We start from the raw sequence: 12,562 nt of genomic DNA, 5'->3' as shown, positions 1-12,562 counted from the left end.
TTGTTTGCATCTAACTGGCGATCTGGTTCTGAATTAATTCGCGACTTGCACTGAGTCAGATGTTAGACCGTTTGTTTACTGAAGTGAGTCAGATCTCATACCGTTTGTTTTCCAAGTTGAATCAGATCTGACTCATACCTAACTTTTGACTGGGATCCGTTTGAGTCAGGTAACAAAATACCCTTGATTCATGGGGTCAAGTCACTGACTCACATATTTTTGAGTCGGTTGAGTCAGATTCGACTCAAAAAACAAACATATTGAGTCAGATTCAGATGAGTCAAGTGATTTTACTCGGATCTGAACGAGTCAGATCCAGTTAAGTCAGGTGATTTCACTCAGATCTAGGCGAGTCAGATTCAGACAACTCAGATGAGTCAGGAATAAACAAACAAGGTGTTGGTAAACTGAGATAAGTTTATGATCGAATCCTGTCTTGTGATTAAATAAATAAATAAATACATGCTCTACAAAAACAAAAACAAAAAAACAAAAAATATTCAGTTAAAAATAAGTTAGCTATGAAAATAGTGATTCGTCCTGAGAGAACACGATGAAGGAAAGAATAGTGATTCTCTTTACAGTGAGAACTCTTTTTACCCTCTCCCTCATTCCTTCTTCTTCTTCAACAAAACTATCACCAACAATCCTTTTCTGCTCTGAGCAGATTTCTTCATTATTTCTTGTTTTGTAGGCTAGTTAGTAGTTTTAGCTTAATTGTTATTATGTTTTCTACTTATTTACATCATTATGGTGGTTTTATCTACTCTTTTGAGGTTTATCTCCGTTTCAATGGAGATTCTTGGTTATTGGGTTGGGTTTTAAGATTAATAGTGATGCTCTCCAATAACGAAATCTTCATCTTTGTTGTCGCTGGTGACGAAATCTTTATCGGAATCATCATTATCAACTTATCCGACGGCGAAATCTTTATCGGTGATTTCTTTGATGATAGAAGCTGCATCACTAGTTACAAAAGATTTGAGTGGATTACTCCTATTTTGGGAGCATATCTTTCTAAAGAAGTAAAACAAACTAAATGGTTAGAATTTAATTCTGAGAAAAACCATTTTTTTCTCGGATTTAATCGGATCTTATTCATACTTGTATTTGTCTTACTCCGGTAATCGTTCTCTTTCTCTTGTCGGATTTCTCGGTATTGTACTTTTACGGTATGTTCTTGTTACTTTGTATTCTCTTATTTTCGATCTTAAACTCGTTGTAACCTTGAATTTTCATTAATAAAAGGTTCCCAGATCATCAAAAGAAGAAAAAAAAAATGAAATAAAAACAAAAATATAGCTCTCTACAATCACAAGCAAAAAAGTTACATTTCCATGACTATCTTCAAATTACTTAAAACTATATATAAAGAGATGCCATCTAAAAACTATGAACTCGCAGATCAATAGAACAAGATACATTTCATATCATTAATAAAATAAGAAGAGTAAAATACCAGTAATTCCTACAAAAAGTTCTTCTATTTCTTTCCAACAAAACTATCTACCCAACAACAAAAGGAAAAAGATTTTAAAGATTTTTCCCCATTGAATTATCCTCTTTAAGTCTTCATTCCCACAAGTTACTCCTAACATTCTCTCATAAGACCTTAAAACTATTTAAAAGTAACTCTAAATCATCTTGGTCTTTACAGGATAATTAAAAAAAAACGGAATTGGACTATTTTTACTTGGTTGCACATCAAACAACCATAAACCACAATCGCATTCTTTAAATAATCCGTAGTAGGAGCTCGATTGCAGCAAATAGTCGGACTAAAAACACAATTTTTCAAGAAAACATATGGTCCAAGTAACCTAGTGAGGCAAAAAAAGAAAAGAAAAAGACCATCATCTTCTATAACATTGTAACATTTAGGCACACAAAAAGAATTATCCTTTAACCAAAGTTTATGATGACATGCATCCACAAAAATATTTGTTTTTTTGCGGAAGATTAAATAACAAAGTTACCTCCACAATTTCATCACATCGTAACTATCTATTAGAGCTGAAACTCCAAGCTTGAATATTGTAAAATATAACTATCATACTTTAATAGGAAGCCTCTTTATTTTTGTTAAGCTTATACAAAGAAGAGAACAAATAGCTAAGGTTAACATCTAAAACTGATTTATCCTTGCAAAACAAGTATCTAGTATCACCTCTTACTTACATAGTAGAGATATCGTGTACTTGAGACTCGCTTTTAAGAATGCCAGCACACAGACTTTTGCAATCACATATTTATGGAAATTATTGGTGTGAAAAGTCATAGAATTACCTTCAAAGTTTGGTTAATGACAACTCTCTAAAGAGCTTACTTTTTTCATTTCCATATCTCCAAATCCTTTTAGCATGCAAACTTTGTTCAAAAGTATTAGATTTATAACTAATACTAACTCTACTTTTCTCCTTGGGGAAACAAACTTCATTCCAACTCGCCCATACTTCTTTTTCGTGGAACTAGAGGTACTCAAAAGAAAGTGCCTCATAGTATTTTCCACGTGTTATGTTCTAATTTCGATATTATGGACCAAGATTTAGAAGTCTCCATCGCAATATAAAATCTGCATGGAGACCGAAACGCGTCTCATATCCAAAGTGTGTCATGTAGTGTGGAGTCTCCTTGTGGTCCAAAAAGTGCAATGTAACAAAAAAATTTGTCTCGTGACTAAAATGTACCTAACAGCCCAAAATTTATGTTGTGGATCAAAACTTATCATATAATATATTGAATTTTTTTTTTGACAATATATAATATATTATCAAAAACATCGTCATGATCCAAAATCACCGTGTAACTCAAAAGGTTCCTAGTGTATTAAAATACACAACTTTGATCCATATGTTATTGGTAAACCAAAACACGCTATATAACCCTAAATTTGTCTCCTCACCTAATATTTTCCACATCACAAAAACTCAACCCAACTCCCAAAAATTTTCTCATGTCAAAAAATCAAGGTTTTCACCCAAAATTTCCCCTTCAGACTCAAAGATATCATGATGTCGACTTAATGCTACACGCGGCCCCAAAATTCTCCGAAAACACTACCCTTATATCACTAAAAATATCCCTTCACTTCAAACCTTATTTGGTATATAGCAATCAAAATCTATCCCATGACCTAAAATTCCACATGGCTCAAAATCATTATCGTGACCATAATTCAGCTTCACAATACATAATATACTACCACAATGACCCATAGGCTTTGTGATACAAAATGTGCGATGAGACCTAAAATCTACTCGTTTTGTGAAATCTCAATTATGAATCACGATCTAATCTCGTAATCTGAAATTTGTTTGGGGATCTAAAACTAATCTTGTAATCCGATATCTACTTAGCATCATAGGTAGGAGCAGAGCCTGAATTTTAACTAAGGGGAAGCAAAACCTAACTATGTAATATGTAAGAAAGCAAAAAATGGACTTGCAAGGCTAAAATCTTAACACTAGGCTTGAGAGCCAGTTGGGTGTGCACAAATTAGTTAATATCGTGTACTGGTATCGTATCGGCCGAGTCCGATACACCTATATAAAAGATTATATCGGTTTTTTATCGGTGATACATCATTATGACATAGAATTTTAAATATTTATAAATGTTGCAATCTAAAATTTTTGATGCCAGATGATGCATTAATTCTCAAGATCAAAAGCTTCACAATACAAAATCAATTACGTTCCACCATCATTGAAAAAAATTTGAAATGATTGTAAATTTCTTTAGTGAATCTGATTGAGTTTCAACGGTATAAAGGAAGAATATGATTAGGAGGAGGAGTTTTATTTACAAATTTTCATATCTAAATAATTTACTCAGCCAAATTACCCTTGCCGATATTATCAGTGTATCGGTGTACCCGATATATCGGTTTGTACCGGCCGATATAAATGTTTTTATCGTTTGATCCTTGTATCGCCGATATTTTAGATATCGTACAGATTTTTTTCGATACACGATAAAAACCTATAATATCGACCGATACAACCGATATTGACTACCTTGGGAGTGCAACATCACAGAACACACCCTTGTTTTAAAATGACTCAGGCCTCCACAGTCAGATACAGGGCTTCAAATCTATCCATAACTCGAAATTTCTAGTGCAAACAACAAATATTAAGCGTAACTCCTATGGTATGGATGTATAAACCCACATTTCAAGGATAATCCATATAAATAGGTAGAATCTTGTAGATATTTTTTCTACTATTGAAAATCTAGATAGATATCCACAAATCTGGTCCCATGTTATTTTTTTTCATTTTATATATAGTGAAAAAAAAAGTAAAAAAAATTTGTCGTCCACGATCTGCCTCGATACCGGTGTTGAACCCCATGACCCGAACCTTCACCTTTGTGACCCAATTCTCGTTAGTCAAAACAGCTAGTTAACGTGCACTTAATTCGCTGTGAATAGTCAAGTAGTGCTGTTTATATATCAACAAAGAAAAGGCGAAGACGTTTAAATAAATCAGATGATTCTACGGGGACCTTATTCTGAAAATGAAAGCATAAGATCCTAAGATACTTTTCCGAATCAATTCAACTGTGTACTTTAGCAGGTGTGTGGTTGAGGTTTTAGAAATGGATTTTAAATGGATAAGGACCTTAATTGAGATGCTAATCAGTACGTTAAGTAAGAAGTGGTTAGTTTGGTCGATTCTGATCATTTTCCTAAGGTAGCACCAAACCCATAGTTGCTTTAAATCTTTTCCCGGTCCTCTCCAAAGTTCCAATTCCAAACACACCAATTTTTCCTTTTAGAAATAGACTGCCCTTCACAAATTAAAAATGAGTCGTAGTTTACCACACTTAATTAAAAATGATTAATTATACTTATGAAAACTGAAGAATGATTCAATCCGACTTATCATCCACCAACTAAAAACTTTAGTTGTCCATCCAGATTCGTGATAGCATCACCCCACTTAAATAACTCGCAACTGAGTAATTTGATATATTTACTACTAAAACAATGGAATGCTGATGATTCAGTTGTAAAATAATGGTGTTGGTTGTTGCGGTAATGGACGTGATTGAGGATTACAAACGAAATGTTCACTGATTTTTGTCTGTGGTTCAAGTGGAGAAGCCTTGTCAGCAGAACCCACACTCTTGGGTTTAACTTTAATGCAAAATATTAGGTATTACGTAACAGAACAACAGAGGAGCCAATAAACAATGGTGATATCCACGCATGAATCTACAAGGATTTCAAGAGATTGGTTGAGATTAGATAAGTGCTGAATTATATCACTTAAAATATCTGTTTCATCTTTTTTGTGAGGTGCCACTTGTTTTGTCTGCTAATTTGTCGTAAATGTGATGATTCATTTTCGTCTCACTTGGTTGAATCTACCTCATAATACACACAGTAATTGTCGTACCAGGGAGGTGTTTGAATGGACAGCCAAATCGGATGGGTCCTACTATTGGATGGAGCTAACAAAAGCAGACAACATCATCACTGCCACTGGCATCAATCAGGGGGTAGAATATTGGATTTGTCAATTATAAGCGTAATTTTTTTTATTAATTCTAGAGAAAATGAGTCATTTACCCAGAAAAGGGTAATCTCGGTTCAAATGAACGAGTAAAGTTTCGGCATGGGTGAAATGGACGTGGACCATTTAAATGTTTAGCTGACAGAAATACTCTTTAATAAATCTTCTCTCTGTACATTACCTAGATATATTTGTATTTTCCTTTCTCTCCATCATCTCAAATTAAAAACAACAGCAGTCACCATCGTTGGAATTGGTTTCTCCACCGTCTGCTCACCATCAACGATAGCAACAGTGTCATCATTTTTGACCACTGTCTGCACCATCAATAGTAACATCATTGTTTTGAAATTGGTAATATCATAATTGAAATCGGTCTATCCACCGTCTGCAAACACCAACACCAACTCCAGAATGAAAGATTCCAAACCTAATTAAGGTTTGAATCAATCAATTTCATAAAATGACTGCTAGAACTCGTAAGTTTCCAAACCCCAACTCTAATTTGATTCTATTTTCAGAACGGCATGATTGACTTGTCGAATTGGTTGATTTTATCTTTATTTAACTGGGTGTAACTTAATTTTAGCTGGTTATTGTAATAAACTTAATGGTCATTTTATTGGATGAAACTGGTTTGCATCTGGTTATATGTATTGTATTGTATTGCTAAGTAATTGTCATACTAGTGAGGTGTTTAAATGGACAACCAAATCGAATGAGTCCTGCTAAATTATACTCCATCTTGCTCCAACTCTTAAAGATGACGTTGTACCCGTAGCTAACAAAAGCGGAAAACATCATCACTGGCATCAACCAGGGGGTTATCGTTCATTAGAATATTGGATTTGCCAATTCTAAGCATAAGTTCTTTATTAATTCTAGAAAAAATAGGCCATTTGTCTAGAAAAGTGTAATTACCGGTTCAAATGGACGAGTAAAGTTTCGGATGGGTGAAATGGCCGGAGACCATTTAAATATTTAGCTGACAGAAATGCCCTTTTACATATCTTCTCTCTATACACTACCTAGACATATTCGCTTTTCCCTTTCTCTCCATCATCTCAAATGAAAAAAAACAGTAGTCACCATCGTTCTTTTTCTCCATCGTCTGTCTTTCTCCACCAAAATCATCTTTCTCCATCGTTGGAATTGGTTTCTCCACCGTCTGCTCACCATAAACGACATCAACAGTGTTATCATCTTTGACCAATGTCTGCACCATCAATAGTAACATCATTGTTGAATTCGTAATATCATAATTGAAATCGGTCTCTCCACCGTCTGCAAACACCAGCACTAACTCAAGAATGAAAGATTTCTAACCTAATTAGGGATTGAATCGATCAATTTCATAAAATGACTGCTAGAACTCGTAAGTTTTCAAACCCTAATTATATTTTGATCTATTTTCATAATAGCTTGATTGACTTGTTCAATTGGTTGATTTTATCTTCATTTAACTGGGTGTAACTTGATTTTAGCTGGTTATTGTAATAAACTTAATGGTTATGTTATTGGATGAAACTGGTTTGCAACTGGTTATATATATTGTATTGTATGGCTAAGAAATCACAAGCAAAATCTAATTCTTCATTATCGATGTCAAGCTCGGCAGGTGTTTATAAGAATGCCCGAGTGAACAATGCTTTGTAATTTCAAGTTCAGATGGGTTTTGACATGTGGATTATAGGGGTTGTGTTGCTGGTGTTAGCCAAGGTTCAATGGATGTGAATGAGTGTGGTTAGCAAAGGCTAAGACTAGATTTAGAAATCAAGATGAAAAGGGAACTAACTTTAAGATATGAAGTAACTGGTTCATCTGATACATGCAAAAACTTGTTTTCATCTATCTTTAAGATAAGAAGTAACTGGTTTTCATCTGGTACATGCAGAAACTGGTTTTCATCTAGCTTTAAGATAGAACGTAACTGGTTTTCATCTGATAAGAGTTTTTTTGTTCAATTTAAACATATGAAGCTGGTATCATCCTGTTTTAGATTGAGTTGGATGTATTTCATCCTAATTTAAATTAGGATAAAACCAGTTTCACCATGTTTTGTATTGAACTGATTTGTCTTCATCCAAGTTTAAATTAGGATGAAACCGATATCATCATGTTTCAAATAGAGTTGGATTTATCAATCCATGTTTAAACTAAGATGAAACTGATTTCATCCATATTTAATTTGGGATATATATTGTTTCATCCAAGTTTACATGAATTGAATTATGATTGACATTGTTGTAAGAAGCAAAAGTGGGAAGAGTACTGAATTAAATACAAAACGTAGGCATCATGTGAAGTTCGTTAGTGAATTAAAAACAAGGCACGTGAATGATTTGAAGGTGGTTGCAAGATGGATGTAGCGAAACACCTATAGCATTAGAGTACAAAAAAAGTTATTGATGTAGTTTGTTTAACCTTTTTTAAAGTTATTGATGCATTTTGTTTAACCTTTTTATTTGTAAAACTCTACTTTGACTACATTTATGAAAAGTACTGTAAATTTACTTAAATTAGCATATTATTATCTTGCTGATAATCTCTTATAATCTTGTATCAGAATATGTGGGATGAAACCAGTTACATCATGATGCAAAAGTATTTTTTTTTAGAATATAGGATAATACCAGTTACATCCTGATGAATTTTTCAGAATATACAGGATCCAGTATCATCTTATCATCTTTGGGAGCTTTAAGAAATGTATGTAGCATAAAACCTCATGTTATTACATTGTGTTTCCACCAAAAATGTTTGAAGGCATGGGTATTGGTGTTTGCATTCTCCATGTAACGTTGCATAAACCCTTAATGTACTCGTTTGATCCCCCCGATATAACTGATTATGAAGTCTGATGTGCAAGCTGAATACACATTGTTGGAAAAATATTTGATGGAAGTTTTGTTTGCGACAACAACGCCATTATGTATTCTTTCCGGGCTCTTGGTATCGAGATTTTACAGAAAAAGTAGCCCTCATGCGTTGATCACTAAAGGACTTTTAAAAGCTGCATCAACAGGGCTCTTGGTTATATGGCGTAGGTAGACGTACTAGCAACACATTTTATGGGTCAAAAATTGCAAGGAAGTATAAAGCTTCACCTCAAATCATATGTTGTTGTTCTTCTTGGTGCTAGTGGGATGTCAGTTATGGGCGATGTGGGCTTAAAAATCCATCCTCGAAGATATGGGATTTGATACACTTGTAATAGAGCAGTAGTACCTTTAGTGATTGTTTTACTGAACTCCTTTGTGATAGTGGTAACACAATTTTAAATTTTTTATTTTTAAACTTTATAAAATATTTTTGACCCATCTTCAATACCAAATATGTGTTAGACTTGATGGATGCATAACACAAGCCAAATTCAGTATCAAATATGTTATTTGGATGTGTACGTTCTCCGTGTTGACCACACCATTTGGTATCAGAATAGCAATTGAAAATGGAATCACAAATGTTTACAATGAAAATAGTCATACGACTCCAATCGTACAAGAGGTTATATTAATGCAGAAACTGTGTTAAAATATACACAAAGAAATTCAATGATTATCCTCCTTTTAATTGTTGGCTAGAAGTACGGGAATTTATTCTCTCCGTGTGTTAGTATCTTTTCTTAATGTTCATATAGTGCCAAGGTAAATCGCAACTCATTCAATATACTCAAATATACTAGGGATATCAGCAATTCAGCATATATTTGTACGTTATATAACATATTTCTGAAGATGGAGAGATAAACACAAGGGTATTTTTATTAAAGTTGGATAAAATAACCAAATATTATATTTGAACAGTATCTTTTAGATTCCAAGATATTAGAACAATATCTTTTTTACATCTATTATACCGAAGAAAAAGATTTCAAGGGTCATTGAACCAATTTTATGTTAATTATATGAGAATTTGAGAAAGTTCAATAAATTTGAGGTCATGGAATCAGGTGCCAATATCATTATTATTATTTATTTATTTTAAGAAAAGGCCTTGAAGAAGGTTATCGATATGTCTCAACAATTTGAAGAAGGCTATTGATATGTCTCAACAATTGGAAAAAGTCAATCCTAGAAAATCAAGATGATCAGTGACTCTATTAAGATGACAACAACACTAGAAAACCATATAGGCTTAACAAGTTCTGATTTTTAAACAACTCTTGTAAGGAGATCATAAGTGATAATTGGAAATCGCATGTTAGGAGTTCTCATGCTTTTAGGCATACTAGATCTCTTAGTAATGTGAAACATGTTCTTAGGGAGTGGAATATTAATACTTTTGGTAACATTCAACATCAATTGAAGCTAAATCAGTATTAGTTAGCAGTTATTAGTGGTAATAACTATGATTAGAATTAGTCTAGAGTGAAGGAGATTGAATACGAGCTTAGATATTGGTGCGATAAGCAACAAGATATCTATTCGCAAAGATCAAAGGAAAATATCATTTTTTTTATGGTGATATGAATACTAGGTACCTTCATGATAACGTCAATTTTAGGAAGCGAAAGGCTCAGATTGACTCTATTCAATCTGATATTGGTGTCTGGTTGACTGATAAAAATAGTATAGCTAATGAGCTCAAGAGAAATTTCTCTCATATTTTTTGTACAACCAATCCTCCTAGTTATGACTGTATGCTTAATGATATTACTCCCTGTATTTTTGTTGAGGATAAGGCCTTCCTTTCTGGTGCACCTATCACCAATAGGTTAAGGATATTGTTTTCTAGATGCAACCTTGGACAACACCGAGACCTGGTGGGTATCTTCCTGGATTTTACCATGAGATGTGGGATGTAGTGGGCGAGGATACTGTTAAACTAGTGCAAGTTTTTTCACTCGAAATTTCTCTTAAAACAGATGAATCATAGTTTCATCTGTCTTATTCCAAAATTTCAGTATCCAAAGCGTGCTTCTGTCTTTAGTCCAATAAGCCTAAGTAATGTTTTGTATAAGATCATAAATAATTTGTTAGCTAGTAGGATTAAGCAAGTCATGGATAAATTTATCAGTCCCCACCAAGCTGCATTTCTTTCTTGTAGACAAATAACTGATAATATAGTGACTGCTCATGAAGTTGTTGGTAGTATGAGAAAATGTAAAACTAAAATTTATAAAGCTTATGGACATCAAGATAGATATGTATAAAGCCTTCGATAGGGTAGAGTGGGATTTTCTAATTGATGTGCTTAGATATCTAGGATTTTGTGATGATTGGTGTAAAATGATATATGTTTGTGTGCCAACTGTTTCTATGTATGTGCTAGTTAATGGATCGCTTGGGTGATATTATTCAACCCACAAGGGGTCTTAGACAGGGAGACCCCCTATCTCGCTATCTGTTTATTATTTGTATGGAGGCCTTTCAAGCCTCATCCTTGCTGCTGAAAGGGGTGATATGGAAGGAATAAGAGTAACTAGAGACAGTCTAGCAATAAGCCAATTATTTTTTGCTGACGACTGTCTCATTTTCACGGGAGCTAATAACAAATGTGACAATTATCTTGACAATATCATTAAGCTTTTTAGTAGGTATTCGAGACAGTCAATTAATTTTGACAAGTCTGTGATTGCCTTTAGTCCCAAAATGAATGCTCAAATTAAAATGCAGATTGCTAATACCCTAGGAATTAGGTGCTCTTCAAGACAAGTAATTAGGGGTTTCTCTTCTTATACAAAAGAACAAGATAGAGATTTTTGGGCATCTAGGGAGAAATTTCATAATAGGTTAGCCGCTTGGAAGAGGAAACACCTTAACCATCCTGCTAGAATTGTTATGGCGCAAGTAACACTTGGGTCCTTAGCATGTCACCACTTAGATATTTTTCCTATTGAAAAACCGGGGGTACTACACCACACCCAATATTTCGTTCGACAATCTGTATGGACTAAACCTTAATAATATTCCGAGAGTAAAAACTCAATCAAAGAATAATACTAAAGAGTTATCTCTTTTTCTCAAATAAATCAGCAAATTAAACAGATAGAAATCTATGAGCCTGATTGATGTGAGAAATACTTGAACGGTACCAAAGACCAATATCCAAGATCAATCAAAATCATATCCAACAAACAAGGTCGGATTTATCAATGATGATTGATTAAAACACAACCTGTGATATTTCAATTATGAAGATAAACAATATAATGCGTAAAAGAAATAACACAAACACCAGAAATTTTGTTAACGAGGAAACCTCAAATGAAGAAAAACCTCGGGACCTAGTCCAGAATAAACACACACTGATTATAAGTTGTTACACCAATTTCCTACTACCTATTCAGACTAGATGTAATACCTGCTTCAGCTGTATTCAAGCACTTGTAGAACTCCTAGCAGAACACCGATTCTCTTTAGGAATTATTTTCGTAAAAATTTTAGCAGAACACAAATTCTCTTTAGAAGTTATTCTCGAAAATCTTCTGGCTAAACAAGGTTCTCTTCAGAAGCACTCTCAAAAATCTTCTAGCATAATGTTAGTTCTCTTTAGAAGATGTAACAACAACGTTGATGCTTTTCGATCTTTTGTTTTCACAAAACACCGATTTGATTTCCCTTTAGATGTAAATCAAGGTTTTGGAAATCTTGTGTTTGTTTTGAGAAAAACAATTACTAAGTAAAAGTAATATCAAAAAAAGCTTGTAGATTAGGGTTTATTACACTCTTCAAAAAAGGAAGAGAAACCTAATTATTCTACAACAAGAACAACTAGAATAAATCTAGAGATATCTTGTTTAAAACTTCTTAAGAATTTTTACGAGATACCTTAATCGAAGTTTTCTTTCTAGTTCCGATTTCGACTAACAAGTTGTGGTATACGATCGAGAACTGAAATATATCAAAACCTAGGGTTTATGATCAACAATTCTTGAATGGTGTTATATCAGAAGAGAAGACCTTAGAATAGACAAGAGGTAAAAAAACCTATATTACAAGTTTTACAACAATCATGATGATTATTATCAACTCGGCTTTGTGATCCCCAATACAAGGACTTTTATCTCACTCTTGTTCACAAAGAACAGAAGACAT

The sequence above is a fragment of the Papaver somniferum genome, chromosome 7, assembly GCF_003573695.1.
Source record: "Papaver somniferum cultivar HN1 chromosome 7, ASM357369v1, whole genome shotgun sequence".
NCBI lineage: Eukaryota > Viridiplantae > Streptophyta > Magnoliopsida > Ranunculales > Papaveraceae > Papaver > Papaver somniferum.
Note: the sequence above shows the minus strand (reverse complement) of the source record.